This window comes from Myotis yumanensis, unplaced genomic scaffold (genome assembly GCF_028538775.1).
Source record: "Myotis yumanensis isolate MYYU_CA2020_CCGP unplaced genomic scaffold, mMyoYum1.0.hap1 SCAF_4, whole genome shotgun sequence".
Classification (NCBI taxonomy): Eukaryota; Metazoa; Chordata; class Mammalia; order Chiroptera; family Vespertilionidae; genus Myotis; species Myotis yumanensis.
Window position 1 is genome coordinate 66586352 of NW_027223755.1, and position 17288 is coordinate 66603639.

The 17288-nt window shown below is 38.2% G+C and overlaps 1 protein-coding gene across 2 annotated transcripts in view; it reads left to right on the forward strand.

Moving 5' to 3' along the window:
* KCNN2 (potassium calcium-activated channel subfamily N member 2) overlaps window positions 1–17288 on the forward strand; it is a 356145-nt gene that overhangs the window by 25330 nt on the left and 313527 nt on the right. The window contains exon 2 of one of the 2 annotated variants that reach the window (XM_070412476.1): window positions 4283–4397. The exons of the other annotated variant lie outside the window; for it this stretch is intronic. The gene's annotated coding sequence lies outside the window, so the exon portion shown is untranslated. The remainder of the gene's footprint in view (window positions 1–4282; window positions 4398–17288) is intronic. 2 annotated transcript variants of the gene reach the window in all.

The following is a 17288-nucleotide window of genomic DNA, read 5'->3' on the forward strand; positions in this document are numbered from 1 at the left end:
GCCATGTTTGAACTGCATTTTATGAGCAAATCCTGAATTTCTTTTCCCTTAAGATAGTTTAAATGGGTGTCTTAGGTTCTTCAGGCTGCTATGACAAAGTACCACCGATGGGGTGGCTTGTAAACAACAGAAATCTATTTCTCACAGTTCTGGCGGCTGGAAAACTGAAATGAGGGTGCCAGCATGGCCGAATTCTGGTGACAACCCTGTTCCAGGCTGCAGACTGCTGACTTCTTATTGTACAGACTCATAGCAGAGAGCAGGGCGAAGAAGCAGGCTCTGCTGACTCCGCTAAGGGCACTATGTCATACCTGCGGGCTCCACCAAAATGACCTCGTCTAACCATAAATTACCTCCCAGAGACCCCACCTCCTAATACCACCACTCTGGAGAGCAAGGTTTCAACCTATGAACTTGGGGAGGATACAAACGTTCAATCCCTAACAGTGGATTTTTATCACTTGCAACCTAAAGAGTTTACCGTATTATAGATATTTTTGCCTCATTTTACAGATGAAAAACGGAGGTATTGTGAGGTTAAGTAACCAGTCTATATCCGTATATAATGGGAGGCTTGAATAAATCAAGTTCTTATTTCAACTAATCATTCTGTTTGAGATTACCATGCTGCTCAATAATAAACATCTTGTAGTGTTTTGGGTGGGTTTTTTTTTTTTTTTTAGTTGTTTTGTCCTTTTTTGTGGCTGAACTTTTTCTTTCCCTGAAGAGAGCCTGCTGAACTGACTGTAAGCTTTTCTGCTCACACCCTAGCAGGTGGGCCATATCTGTGTGGCTGTCTGGCTCCATTGTGACACTCTTTGCTTCCCCAGCTTCCTCAATTCCCATGCTCCAGATCTTCCTCTCAAAATAGGTGATCACATCTATCAGGCCTGAGGTATTTGAAATCTGCTTCTGAAGATGACTGGGATGGATTCGAGCTGACCATTTACCTTAGAATGGGTCTGCCCTATTGCAGAGTTTTTCCAAAGATACCCCAGAGTGGACAGGCGAAGGTGGAAGAAAGGATTCTCCTATTGGTTTCAACATGTATTGGCTGCCTTACCTGTCCCTAGACAGCCCCCTGTCATCCTGTGAGCCCAAAAGACAGAACAAAATGGGCTTAGAATTGAGAAAAAACACTTCTACATTTTTTTGAGTCAGAAAAGGAACGAGAAATGTGATTTCTTAAAGGTTAAGTAGAGTAACATGTCACAATTCAGCTTGCTGGAGAAAGAGCTGCTCCACAGTGAATTTTAAGGAAATACTTTAAGCACCAAAAATTTTCTAAAGAACATATTTTGACCATTATAAGATTGACATCTTTCTAAGATTTTTGCATACCCTCTTGCTTTGCTCTCTGAATTTAAACTCTTTCCTTAGAGTTCTGGGGGCCTCATTGTTGATTATTTCTGATGATCACACTATGGACTACTCTGTGCTTTTTAAAATAATTCAATTCTGCTTTCTTTCATATTAATATTTCTGTGTATTTTTAAATGCTAATATTCTCTCCAACTATTCCTTCTTATGACTGTTAAAATGTCCTTTGTTGTTGCTTTAAATCTTCTGTCAGATTTTATACATCTTTTGTATTAGATTTCTCCAGTTTTCTCTTGGGGAGTAGAGCGTGAAGAATTTGTGGCAGCATTTTATCTCTGGCCACATACACATCTCTTCATTTACCTCTCTGTCTCAAGGCAGGCTTGGACACAAAGCACCGCGGGTCCCAGGGAGAGAAAGAAAGCAGAACTTGGCCAGAGACCTACTCAGTAACTAGCATTTTGCTGACCACTTAAGGGTTTTGGCTCTTTGCCTTATCTCATTTAAACCACACAAGGCATACCGCAGGATGTGCCAGGTACTGTGCTAGAAGCTTTACCCAGATTCACTCACTTAGTGCTCAAAACCCCCTGTGCACCTCAAAAGAGGGAGGTTAATTGGAAAGTGAAACAAAGCATAAACTTTGACCTCAGTGCACTAGGTCCTGGGGCAGATTTGGCAACATGATGGAATTACAAGTCCTATCCTAGAGGGTTCTCATTAACAAGTTCAGTTTCCCAGGGTCACAAAGCAAGTGGCAGAAATGAAATTCAATTCTGATTATTTCGGAGGTCATGCGCTTAACCACCACCCACATGGTCTTAATTCCTTATCTATAGCTTGTTCTTTTTCCCTCTGCTTAGGACAGCAGGTGGCCTCGAGAGCTTCATCTGCCTGACTCCTCCTGGCTCTTCTTCCCTGGGTGAGATTCTGCTCTCTGTATATTCCACTTACCTGGAGAAGAGTCTCCCTCTGCCCCCAAGAATCCCTCCCTGACTTTCAAATGGGGCTCTATATATGCACCTGTTAGATCATTTTGACATAGTGCCTAAGAGTTTAGTTGTCCAGGTTATTTAAATTTTTTTAAATATAAGTGAGTCTATCTTTTATCAAGCACACAGCACTGCATATATAAACCCCTGGTCCTAACTTGATGGGCCTCGGGTATGGATCCCCAGGTTGTGATCACTGCCTCGGAGCAGCATAATTTAATGGCAGAGAGCCTGGCTCAGATAGACTTGGGTTCAAACCATGACTCTGCAATTCTCTAAAATCCACAATCTTGACCATGAATCTCAACTACCACCTCACAAAACTATCTTTCTCTAAGGCTGTTGTCACATTCAGATGAGATCAGGCATTTAAAGTGCTGAGCACATATTATCAAGGCAGCAATCTATTCCAGTACAGGCGTCCATGGTTTGGAGTTAAAAGGAGGTTAAGCAGAGAATGAACACAATCAGGAATTATAAGCTGTGTTACATAATAAAATCAGAATAAGGACTTGCATTGTGTAGTTGGTAAAGAGACTTATTATCAAGTTATGGAATGATAGCCCACACCTCTCAGGGTCATTCCATCAGGTATCATTCCTCTCCCTGCTCCCTCTGTCAATGGTTATTGTTCAGAATTCAGACCTGGACTTTCAGACCTTACTCATCTCCTCCTGGTGTGGGTGGTACCACTATGGCCTCAAGATAGTCCTTCTCTCCCTCCAGGTACTGCCAAGCTCTGCCCCTTCCCACCGACCTTCTCCTTTGACTCCCTCTATATCCTTACCTCACCCCCAGTTCTCCTGAGGGCTTAGGCTTCTATCACAAAAGCCAGGAAGCCCTTGTAGGCTATTTCTGTGGAGTCTGTGCAAACCTATACCAGGAATGGGGAGAATATGATAGGCTCTGTACTTGATGGGGAAGGGAACGTGGAAATGGCAGAGAAGAAGGTTCTCCTTCGTATGTAGAAATGTTACTTAGCCTTTCTATTGGACTAACATGCACAGCTCTAGTAGAAGGTGGTATGGAGGATCCAGAGCCCCACAGGTTTCATTCTTCCACACAGGGAAATCCTGAGACTCTGCCTCAGAAACTATAGGGATCTACCAGGCTGATTGAAAACCATAGACACAGAGAAAAAAATGCTCAAAGATACTAAGCATTCATAGCATTCATGTTAAATCCTTTAGAGCAGTGGTTCTCAACCTTCCTAATGCCACGACCCTTTAATACAGTTCCTCATGTTGTGGTGACCCCCAACCATAAAATTATTTTCGTTGCTACTTCATAACTGTAATTTTGCTACTGTTATGAATCGTAATGTAAATATCTGATATGCAGGATGTATTTTCATTGTTACAAATTGAACATAATTAAAGCATAGTGATTAATCACAAAAACAATATGTAATTATATATGTGTTTTCTGATGGTCTTAGGCGACCCCTGTGAAAGGGTCGTTCGACCCCCAAAGGAGTCGCAACCCATAGGTTGAGAACTCCTGCTTTAGAGGTTGGCTCAATATAATAGCAACTGAACTAAGCATACTTTCTATACTGTATCCCAAGTCATCTTTCCATGACTTTAATAGAACAGGCTCTGCTCTAATTTCCATTCTATGGATGAGGAAACAGATGCATAGAGACCAAGTAACTAGCTCACGGTTACCCAGCAAGTAAGTAGAGGAACAAAAGATTTGAACTCGGGTCTGTTTTACACTGTGCCCTGGCAATTACATCTCTTGCTGTAAAGGGGTCCTGAATGTATTAAGTCTAAAGAGGAGACTTAGTCTAAAGGTTAGATTTGATAAAATATTCTTTTGGAAATTATCTTTTAAGAAAGTTTTTTTTCCTAGGTGACATTACAAATTAATTAATGGTTCTAACTTGGTTTTCACATTCAGGGATCTGACTGTGGTTGGGGAGATAGTTTCAACAGAATCCAGTCAATTGTAATCTGTTTGGATTATAGACTGTCTGACCTACGAATGAGTTCCAGCATTTAAAAGGAGAATGAAAAGCAGAGTACTGCAATATCTGTGCAAATCCATTAGCACTGCTGGAACACTGGCTGTGTCCTCTATTTGGTGAGTCACAAGTGTCATTAGTATATGTTTAGCATTCATTCATGCTTCATGGATAAAGCAGATAAAGTTTCCCATCTATTTAAAGTACAGGAGTACAAACTACTTGTTTAGAACTTCTGTTTTGCCTTAAGCTCTGAATGTGGCCACTAGCTCCACTGAGGTTCATCCAATGAGTCATTTTTGTCATGCATCCTCTTCCTTGTTCCTCCTTTTAATTTTCTGCTTACTGGCTTCCAGTGCCCTAGGCTTCCTCCAACCTCCTGTATTAGTTTCTTGTGATGCTGCAACAAATTACCATACACTTAGTGACTTAAAACAACATGGGCTTATTATCTTGCAATTCTAGAGTTCAGAAATCAAAAAGGAGTTATATAGGGGGGAAATCAAGCTAATGCAGAGCTGGTTCCTTCTAGATTCTCTAGGGGAGACTCTGTTCCTTGCCTTTCTCAGCATCCAGAAGCTGTCTTTGTTCCTTGGTTCCTCATCCTTCTCCCTGGCTTCAATATTAGGCCCTCTCTGTCTGACCTTCCTGCCTCCTTTTTTTTTTTTTTTTTTTTTTTTTTTTTTTTTTTTTTTTTTGAGGACCCATAGTGATTACATTGGACCCACCTAGGTAATCTCCCATCTCAAGATCTTTAACTTAACCATACCTTCAAAACCCCTTTTACCAGGTAAGGTAACATCCAGAGATTCCAGGAATTAGGAATGTCTGTATTGCTTTGGAAGGCATTGTTCAATTTACCATACGTCACTCTTATGCAGGACTTCTCAAAGGAAAGAAAGGTTCCAAGGTTTAATGAACATGACATAAGCAAAGAGATTTGACTTCACTGTTGAATTTCACATTACATTCATTGTCAGACAATGAATTAAGAACTTCACTTCTCAGATAGAATGGTATAATTTGGGCTTTGAATCAGTTCACTAATATCCCTCCAAGCTATAAAATTGCATAACTTGACAAATTATTTATATTAAAATATAAATGACTTGAAGCCATTTTACTGTGGTTTCAGCTTTTCTCTAAAGGATTGACTTTATTCTGAAAATAATGGTTCATCAAATTTGATGTGAGAAGTATTATGTTTAAGCAAAGAAACATATTCAGAGCTACTGGAATCATGCCACATAGGCAACCAAGCTCTTCAATATTAAGGTCTGTTCAACTTGAGGCCAGTCACATACATCCACATGCAGGCCAGGTTTTTCAAAGTATGGTCCATGGATCTCTGCAGTTGTATCATCTGGGACACTAATTTATTAAAAACGGACAGTTCTGGGCCCCAGCTCAGTATGGTATAATGGGTGATAGTTGGCATATAATGAATGACTCAACATTAATCACTGGAACAAAAAGTTTGAGAATCACTGAAAAATAAACAAATTTTTGGTAACAACTTATAGCATTACAAAAATAATAAATTGTTAGACTAAAAATGTTTGTTCTACTTCCTTTTCCCACCACTGTATTTATTTTACAGATAAGAAAACTAAGGCATAGAGGGGTGAATTTCTTGCCCAGGTCCAACAACTACTTAAAACAGAGTTAAGACTGCACATTGAGTCTTCTGACCTCATATTTAGAGCTCATTGACAGTAGCCATTAAAGTTTTTCTTCTGGAAAAGTAATTTTTGACCAGATTATAGTACTTTTCTGTCAACATAGTAGCTTCTACCTTTGAAATGGCACCTTATGACCATAGATATCATCATTTTCTAGTTGACTTGCATCATTGATGTGAGGATCACAAAAAAAGGTTTCTTTTAAATAACATATTTAAAGAAAATTTTATTTATATAACATTAAAACCAATACTCAAATAGGTCATTAAATATATTTATGCTTTTAAATATAAAATATCATGCCTGAAATGTGTTCCTGTGTATTAACTCCCTAAGAATATGAGATATCCTATGTACTACTTCTCAGATTACAATCTATCATTTTATCTTTATTTCTAACTTAAACATCTCTATAAATTTCAATATTATGGACCATAAATAAACGATCTAGAAGCAGTGGATGAAAACAGGGTAGAAAAGAGTACGACATCACAGAATATAATTTTAATGCAAATTTGACTCTTGAACCATGTTAATGTTTTACATATTCTAAAGGGAAAGTTGAATTTAAGAGGATGGAGAAACCACAAAAGTAAAATGACATCAACTTTATAACAACAACAAAATAGCCCAAGTAACTTTTATATGTGGTTCTCTGACTTTATCCCTTTGATGTGATATATTCTAAGAGCAAAATGAATTCCAGATGAATATTAACTTTGTAAGTTTGTTAGAACTGGTATGAATGTATTCTCAAATTTTGTATTTATAAGATTAATCAAAGAACTAACTATATTGTTCTTGAAACCAGTATTCTCACTGTGGAGGAGAAAAAATAAAATACGGAATGCTAAATGAGAGGGAAATCTCTCCTTAGATGTATGAATACAATGTATGTATGTTGCACATATGTGTATCTATGTGTTTTGTGCACCTAAAGGGCCTAGAAGCAATGAACCCTTGGTGGCATTGGAATACCTAGAGCCCAGATTTTGGTTTCTAAATGGAAGGGACTGGGGCTCTTTGCAGAAATTTTGGATTTTGGGTGTGTAAACTAAGCCTAAATTATTTTGTTAAATCAGAAAGTAGGAAGTGCTCCAAAACTGGTATGGAAATGTCAAGGTTCAGGAAAGCACTCCCACCGTGGAAACTTGTATAATTTAAATATTGAAAGAATACTTTCAATAAAAAATGTTAAAAACAATATCGAAGAACCCACAAGTCAACAGCGATACACAATTTTACATCTATACATAATTATAAATATATCAACCTTGTAGATAGTTTTTGACATGTATTTATTGTATATACAGGCACATATATCTTACATTAAGTTCTTCAATAAATGTCTTTCACTTTTACTATTGCTATAACTTGTATTTTATATGATTGTATATTAAAACTGAGTATGCCTATAAATATGAAACTGAATATTATGTCATTAGTTTAGCAGTTTTTGTAATTTATATTGAGATCTAGTTATAAATTTTATGAATAGCCACAGAATTTTAGAATTAGGGAAAATTTTAGGGAATATTTGGTTTAGTATTCATTCATCTCACAAATAGTAGTTTTTATTAAGACTTATAGGACAATTATACAAGACCTGGTACAGGCTGCATACTATGCATCCCTAGGGGGCGCCATTTACTTAATGGTTTATGCAGTGGCACAAAATGTGATGCAATTAATTGCAAAACCCTGGTTCCTGGAGATCAAACAGTGGAAAAGGCAAGACAGTCCAGACTTCTGAAACTTTTCAGTCTAGAGAAGAAAAATACACATACAAATAAGCAATACCCAAGTGATAAAAGCGACATGACAGGTTTCTATGGGAGCTCATAGAAGAAGCCCCTATCACAGAAGAGGAGGTTGAAAAGAGACTTCCTGAGAAAATGTTACATTGTGCTGATATCTGAATGAAAAAGACAGGCTGGAGAAAGCAAAGGAAAGGGAGAGAGATGGAGGAGGAATGTTCAGGCCGACTTAACTGCAAGCTCTTGAAGATGAAGAGAAAGGATGGTGCTAAGGGAGTGGAAATAGCCCTGCTGCAGGAGCAAAGAAATGCTCAGGAAGCCAGCGGCGGCTGAGAGTCACCTATACTACCTTCTCCTCGGATTCATTAATGAACACATTAAATTACAATAGTTTTATTCATCACAAGTACAATTATACACCCTTGGCAATGTTCTGTCAGCAATGATGCTACAGTGTAATCTCAGATAAATCCTCACCCTAGACTAGAGCTTGTCAGTTCCAGAGGGCGGCAACCATGTCCTGCTCATCTTAACACAGCAGAATCCTTATTGTTTGCTCACAGTTCATCTTTGAAGATGTGCTGCTTGTTGAGTTGTTGAGACCGCTATTAATAAAAATTACAGAAATATAAATAATTATTACAGAAAGATGTTTGACCTGGATATGAGGTATTTGCATATTCAACAGCCAAAAGCAAAAACAAAGAAGCTAAAAGCAAAAGCATATCAACTTCTCTGACAGCGTTCTGTTTGCTAGTTCCGTTTGCTTCTGGTATGTTTCCTGTTAGCAGTCATCTGTAAATCAAGTCACCTCTAAGTCAAACAAAATTGAATTGATAAAATGATATGAGTCAATCTTAAGAGAGCCTTAAAAAAATCAAAATACATTATGTTCCTATTTTTAACAGTGTTTATGTAACACTGCTTTCATCTAATCAGATTATTATGTAATTTTATTTTAAATATATTTTACATTACTTTTTGCTGTCAAAATACTAGGGTAACTTTTTGCTAATGGAATATCATATTTACTTTTTTTTTTTTTAAATTAGGTTCTTGAAATTTATAGGGATTTAAGTTAGTCCTGAAAGAAGTTCATAAAAGCCTTAGTTCTCAGTCCTCAGCTGAGTTAGTTAAAAGCAGAACTTGTAATGTTCATTTACCATTTTTTGTTATGGCTTTTCTAAGATATTTTATATTATTTTTGTCAGATGTGATCATCTATTATTTTCCAAAGTTGTTCCTACGGGTAAAGTATATTCTATGTTTTTCTTTCCAACTGATTATTATACTGAAATATATTGTTATTTCCAATATGTTCCCCCAAAATTTTACTATAAAAAAATTTCAAGTTGCTGCTGATATATAAAGAATAGCAATTTTATTCAGAAAAAAAGAGTTGAAAAGAATGATACTCTGCCAACCTCACTTGGTAAAGCCTAGCTAATTATTTTTTACATCCCTTTTCCAAACACCACTATACAGTTATAGCCTTGCCCAAGGCATCAAATTTATATGACTAGCCTTGGAAGACTAATTTGTATAGAGAAAATACAACTTGGAAGGTGTGGGCAGATGGTGGAAACAAGAGTAGAAGAAAAATTAACGACCACTTTATGTATATACTAGAGGCCTGGTACATCAAAATTCACGCACTGAAGGAGGGGTCCCTAAGCCCAGCCTGCCCCCTCTCAGAGTCCGGAAGCCCTCAGGGGTGGGAGGTGACCCGGCGATCAGGGGAAGGCAAAGCCCCATCACACCTCTGCTGCTGCCACTGCCTGCAGCACAAGCCTCGGCCAGCCCTGGTTACCTGTGCCTCGGGCGGCCCTGGGCAGCTGGGGGGCTGGGGGGACTGGGCGCCACCATCTTGTGATTGTGGGCACTGCATCTTTTAGGGCATGGCAGTCAATTAGCATATTCCTTCCTTATTGGCTGTGGGCGCCGCCATCTTTGAGGGTGGGACAGTCAATTAGCATATTCCCTCTTTATTGGCTATGGGCGCCATCATCTTTGAGGGCAGGGCAGTCAATTAGCCCTGCCCTCTTTATTAGATAGGATGTAGACATAGATGTAGAGAATCAATATAAAAATCAACAATAGAATTCATTTCCCAGGACCATAAGGCCAAGATTGAGACATTATTTCATTTTATTAAGTAAATGTTTCAAAAATTTGAGCTGGAAATAAGTATTTAACTTGCTTCAATTACAATGATACCTTAACACCATGATATCTTAGGCCCCTACCTTAGAATATCAATGGTCTGACCATCAAGATTCAAAATTAGAGCCATGTAAGTCTACACAAAATAACCTATAGTAAAATAATAATAATGAATTAATCCATCATATTTTCTGAAAAATTAATCATTTTAAGCTTAATAGTGCAATTATAAAATACAGGAGTAAACATCTCTTTGAGGCAAGGTGGTGGATGGTTGAAATCTTGAATATTCTAGGTCTTTTGCTTTTACACATAAATTCTAGAATCAGCTTGTTGATATCTACAAAATAGCTTGCTGTGGTATTGATCGCTTTCTGTTGAATCTATTGATCAGTTTTGGAGAAATTAACATCTTAATAATATTGAGTCTTCCAACATGAACATGGAATATTTATTTAGATTCTCTTTGATTTCTTTTATCAGTATTTTGTGTTTTCTATGTAAAATCTTATACATATTTTGTTAACCCCAAAATGTCTTGGGAGTTAATTGGAAATCGAATAAGAACCAATCCTATCTAGATTTCTTTTCCCACATTTGAAAGACAAATTTGTGCTAAAAATATTTCATGTTCTATTTTTATTTAATAATGCTATGCACACATAAATACTGGAAGCAACACTTAGTCTCAGGGATTTCATTGAAACTGGCGGCAACTATGCTGAGCTGGGAAGGAAGTGCCCACAGAAATTGACAGTAGCCATTCTTCTCAAGATAAGGGTGAGATTTGGTCTTTTTTATTCCAAGAATAATTAAAAATCTTTATTTTTTATGTGAGATATTCCTCTTTTTGGATGTTGGTAACTAGTTAAAACAAACAAGCATGGTGAGTTGAATACAGGGAGGCAAACAATATGACTGTCAGAATTCCATAGGCCACTAGTTTGTGATCTTTTACTATTTATAAAATAGGGAAATAGAGGCTCAAATAAGGTAGAATGAGCGATTTACACAGATAATTAAAATCGGGCATATTTATGATTTCCAGATCATAGTGTTTTGTTTTGTTTTAAACTGTCCTATGCTTCTACCCAGTTAATTGTGCTGATTATCTTCTGGGCAGTGGGAAATAGTTTAAGCTTTAGGCATTTGTAATTTTAATAACTAGTGAACTTAGTCATTTATTGCTTCACTAGAGGCCCGGTGCACAAAAATTTGTGCACTCAGTGGGGTCCCTCAGCCTGGCCTGTGCCCTCTCGCAGTCTGGGACCCCTCGGGGGATGACCACGTGCTGGCTTAGGCCTGCTCCCCTGGGGATTGGGCCTAAGCTGGCAATCAGACATCCCTCTGGCAGCCTGGCAGCCCTCGGGGGATGTCCACTTGCCAGCGGGGAGCAGGCCTAAGCTGTAGTCGGACATCCTTAGCGCTGCTGAGGAGGCGGGAGAGTCTCCCATCACCACCGCTGTGCTGGCAGCCATCAGCCTGGCTTGTGGCTGAGCAGAGCTCCCCCTGTGGGAGTGCACTGACCACCAGGGGGATCAGCTTCAGACCTCCCATGGTTGTTGACAGGATTCTGTTCCTTGTGGGTTGTTGGAATGACCGCCTGCTGATTTTTGGCCAAAGTCTTCCCTGAGTTCTTTGCCATTTAGGCTACTTTCTTGGTCAATGCCAGCAATTCAGAAAGTCTTCGGGCAAGAAGAAAATGACAGTATTATGTAACATAATTAAGAAAGGGACTTCTTGCCCTAACTGGTTTGGCTCAGTGGAAAGAAAGGGACTTCTCATCAATTTTGCCTTACTCGCTTGTTTAGAAACAAATCACAGGCCCAGCTAACACTCAGGGGAAGGGGTTGATTACATAAGAACATGGGGTATCAGAAAGTAGAAATAAAGTCTGTCCATCATAACTAGTGTCAGAGATAATTACATCCCTTCTCCAGAGAAGCACAACTTTTTAAAATTTTCTTAGTCATACATCCTAGAGCGTAATGACACAACTGAATATGACCAAATAAATGCAGTGGCATGGGACATACAGGGAGGAATCACGTTTCATAATTAGACGTGTCCTCTCATGTGAAGCAAACTCTCAGGGGGAAGGGTTTGAAAAAATAGACAAACAATGGATAACAGTTCAATTACAGTTCGAAGGGGTCCAAAAGTGGGCCCAACAGTGACAGAGCACAGGGATAGAGAATCCAGGTGAACAAGGCAGATGGAGAATTTGTCAGCAACATGTCCCTGTCAAGGTGTGGGCATTTCTAGCAGTAATCCAGTCCCTGGACTTGAGAGAATGTGAGGAAGGAGCCAATACTGGACAAATATCAAAAGAAAGATACAGGCCTAAGGAATAACTGCGCACACATTTTTATTAGAACTCCAACAAGTATTTCAGGAGATGGCTTTGGATAAGAAACCTAGACGTCACACCTAAATTACAAGGTCAAGACCAGCTCAGGTGAATCCCAGAGCATTTAAGATTCTTAACTCATTAATTTTCTCTTGCCCTTTGGCAGGATTGTGTCTAGAGTTTGCAAAGGAATTAAACCTGCCGCTATGAAAAGAGAGAACTCTAGAACAGAAAATAGTGCAGGATCCTTGTCAGGTGACTCCTCCAAGGCCTCAGAGACTTTGGCAACAAAAGCAGCCTTGCTTTCATCTCCCCCCTCCCCACCCCCTTTTTTCCCCCTCTTTGACACACTGCCTCCAGGGTCTACAAATATTTCCCTTCAGCTCCCAAAGGAATTTCTATTGTAAGCCTTTTTCAAATGATGGGATAAAATACCTTGTATCTTAGTCCTTTTTAAAAAAGAATGATTTTAAATATTTTAAAATTTGTTTTTAGAGATAGAGGAAGGGAGAGGGAGAGAGAGAAACATGGACATGTTTCATGGAGCTAAATATCAATTGGCTGCCTCCAGCACTCCCCCCACTGGGGATCAAGCCTGAAACTCAGGCATGTGCAATGACTAGGACTCCAACCAGCAACTTTTCAGTGCATGGGATGATGCCCAATCAACTGAGCCACACCAGCCAGGGCTTAGTCTTTGAATTTCAAACATTCTGGGAGAGGTAGGAGAGTTACATAGGAAAGTGGTCCTTATCTATATCTTTATGAACTTATACCTACAGATAGCTACTTATCTTTCAATAAAAGGTCATCTGTGTATTCACTCATGGAACAATTATTTGGTGAGCATTCATTGGTGCTATGAACTGTGTTAGTGCTGGAATAAAACTGTTAGAAAAATGCACATTATTCTTTCCTTAAAGATCTTTAGTCTAGTGAGGTGTCAGACTTATCAGTGATTCACCCACACATGGCAAAGCTGGGGCTCTAGTTGGGCCCAGAAACAGAGACACATGGGTCATCATAGAGGAACAGGCTTGGTCATGAGGACCATTTTAAACCAGGTTTAGGATATTTTTTCTATAACATTATCAGGGTGGAAGGGTCTTTTTTTTTTATCATAAGATCACTTTGCCTATAGTGCAGAATGGATTGAAGAGGGGGCCAGAGTGGGTTCAGGGAGATCAGAAGTATGGATATTACAGTAAAAAATAATATAGTTCAGCTAGAGTGGGGCTACAGACATACAGAAAATGAGTTTTAAAGATGCTTTAAGGGGTGTAAATCAGGAGGCTTTGCTGAGACTGCTTTCTGGCTTGTATAACTGAATGGACGGTAGTTCCAGTTCCTGAGATAGACAGCCCTGGAAGAGGTCCACATGTTTTAGGGGAGGAGAACTTAAGAGCAGGTTGAGTTAAGATTTAGATTTGTGGATTCCAGGAACCATCTGAAATGTTCAAAAAAGAATGTCAAGTGGGAAGATGCTAGATGGGTATAGAACTTAGAGTACAAGTTTGGGCTATATGTAATTCTGGTACTTGGCAATTCCTGGGCATAGATGATATGACCCAGGCAAGGGAATAGAAGGAGAAGTTTATGGAAACAACAATAAGAAATAAGTAGACCAGAGTTCCATAAATACTTTAGAAAAGCTTCTGGGTCACACAGACTTTGGCAAAAACTCATTGATCTAATTTGACTTTTTTCACCAATTACTTATGGTGACTTTGGGCCTGAGGATAGTATATTAATTTTATAAACTGAATAAAGCAGTTAATCTCAAAGGATTTATATTACAAACCTAATTAAAAGCTGAAAATGCAAATAAGTAAGTGGGTAGAGCAACAGGAAATATGTATATTAAATTGTGTTTTATTTTCCAGACTGAATTAATTTCTGGAAAGATGAATAAGACCAGTTTTGCACGTGGGAGTGAGGACATATTACTTCACAATGTATATGTCTGTATGTGGTAATGGCATCTCTCGCCATCCTCTTAGTTTAGAGAAAATAATTCCTTTGATTGGGTAACTTTATAGACATGGAAACTTGAAAGGTAGAAATTAATTTAATGAATTAGCCAAAGTGTGAATTGCTTTAGGCTTTGACTTCATATACTGAAGTGGGATGCCCTTGTTAAGGATGGAGAAGGAGTCAGTATTCTGAGAACAGAAAGGAATCTCATGAAACCTTTGAAAGCAGGTCTCCCCTGGGGATTCTGTAAAACTTGAAAAAAAAGTTGCTTTTTTTGCTTTAAAGATCTCTAAATAGGACCATTTTATTTTTCTTATTTGGGAGACTTTCAATATTTAACTAGTTCGAAGTTCTTTTTCATGTCTAGTCAAACTTCTTACTGTACCTTAAGTCATTTCTTTTTTACTTTAGTGCAATATTTTATTTATTTATATATTTTGACAGTCAATATTATTTTATATTAGTTTCAGGTGTAGAGAATAGTGGTCAGACAATTATATAAATTTACAAAGTGATGTCCCCTATATTACTAGTACCCATCTGGCACCATACACAGTTATTACAATATTTTTGACTATATTCTCTATGCAGTACTTTACATCCCTATGACTATTTTATAACCACCAACATGTACTCAATCCCTTCAACTTTTAAACTCAGCCCCCTCTTCTTCCCATCTGGTAACCATCAGCTGTTCTCTGTATCTATGAGTCATTTCTGTTTTTTTTCTTTATTTTGTTCTTTAGATTTCACATTTCTTCTCATTCAGAATGACAGGCAGCTGCCTAGAATATTTCATATAATAATTCTTCATATAAGTGAGGAGATTAACGAAGTCAGGCCTTAGCCTTAGCATTCAAGTTAAAATAAATTAAAGTAGCAGTGCATAATTTTATACTTTATATGAAGGTATCATAGGCAACCAGTTAGTGACAACCTACAACTTCAGCCAACCAAACCTTTTCTCAAAAGTCCCTTTCCAAACCTTTAACATATGTGTATTTTTCTTCCAGTTTCTTTATAGTTGTTTAGATTAGAAGTAGATATGTAGAATGATAGTTCTGCGTGTGAAAAGTTAAATTGACGCAGACCCTTCCTGTTGACTTGGACTACATTGGCGGAATTTATTTGCTCATTTAACAAATGCTTGTGCAGTCTCCTATCTGTGCCAGGCACTGTTACGGTTCTAGGACTACAGCTGATTAAGTAAAATGAACAATTGAAACATGTTTCCCTTCCAGGACCATAAAACAGAATGATCATTTGGGTGACTCTGGATATTGGAAACCAACTGTTTCTTGCTAATCTGGTGTCTTCAGTTATCACATCACTGTTGGTTTTACAATCAGTCACCCAAACAATATCCATTGAGTGTCCACATATGCCAAGCATTGGCTCTGATGAGGCCAAGAAGAGGAAGTCAAAACACAGATCACATAAACAACCTCAGTCAATCAAAAGACGTTGCAACATAACACAGAATTAACCACTGAACAAGTGGCTAGGACTCGGAGGAGATGTTTGCTAAATTATGTCATAAAGTATTTTTTCCATTCACAATGTTAGTGGAACATACATTGCATAAAAATCATTTGAGGTCTGCCTGTATTCTATCAATTAATAGCATGATGTGGAGAAATTCTAGTTCTCCTTCCTCATGCTGGGAATCTCTTTGCTCTGAAGCAATTTAGTAACTTGTCAGGGAGGGTTGCAGTAAATTCACTAACCCTAGTGATTATTCCATATGGTTAAGTTTGTTAAATACATGCTTCTGAGTAGCAAAATGTGGATAAAATATTAGATGTTCCAGGAAACATCAAAAAACCTGTATGAAGGCATCTGAATATATAAGGCTGATGAAAAAGCCCTGTGAAAATCCTACCTAATCACTTAGATAATTTTCATCATCCTTTATGGAAGATGACACCAATGCCATTGTTGCTATGGAAGTGTCAGATTCTCTTTGTAACAGATGTTACTATCCAGATTTCCAAAGTTTTGCCACCTTGTTTGAGTCATGGTAGTCTATCTATCACTTGGGAGATAACCATTCTGGGTGATTTGGGAGAAAACACACATTGTGACTAAAAGGGAATAAAAAGATAATAGTAGACCACCTTTGGGTTATCACCAAGCTGAATAATGTGATTTCTCTTGGTGTTCAATTCCAGATTTATGAGGAATGGGCCAATCAGCTTTGAGCTAATAAAAGCCCCAACATTTTGGGCAATAGCTGCTTGGTCCAGTAGTAGATAAATATGTGATTGTTGGAATCTCTTGGTCTTTTGAAATTGGTATATAAAGATACCTGGCTTTATTTTTTATAGGAGAGTTCAGGACAAGACAAAGTATAATTGGACACACTTGCTTAGCAGTAACCAGAAAGCAGCAAACCTAGGACCCAACTGGAGGTGTTTATATGAGAATGACACTGTAACAACAGAACTTGGGAGCTGTGATGCCTGGGCACTATATTCTGCCCTGTGAATATAGGGATGGAGGATTCAGATCTGTAGAGGCTGAGAAGAATGAAGCGGAAAGTAGAGAATAGAAGAAATAAGAGATGAGGGAGAGTCCGAGTGGTTCCAGTTCCTTCCAGGTGAAGTGGCTGTGAAATGCTTACCCAGGAGCCCAGATGGAAGGTCAAGCTCCCTCAAGTTACACAGAGTGAGAGTGAGAGAGAGGTGAATCCCCACAGGAAAACCGGAAGGTCATTGTCAGAGGAAGGGAGAATACATATCAGGGAAACATAACAATGGTTGACCTCTGTGGTCAAAGAGGCAAAGAAAGAATTATTCACCAATTGGAAGTTTTTTGATTACCTGATCAAAGTAACCCCAAAATTAGGAGGAGTCATTATTGTATTTCAATTTTTAAAAGAATTAAGAAAATGTAAATGTAAAAAATTATTTTCTTTATCTCCATTAATATTGATTTTTGTGATCATTTGATCAGGATTCAGTTGATATTTGGCTCATATAATATATGAGAAAGGGTTCACTAGGAAATTAATTGTGTCAGAAGAGAGTTGCTATTTACCCACATAAGCAAATACTATAGAAGGCAAATACTTCATGCAAACAT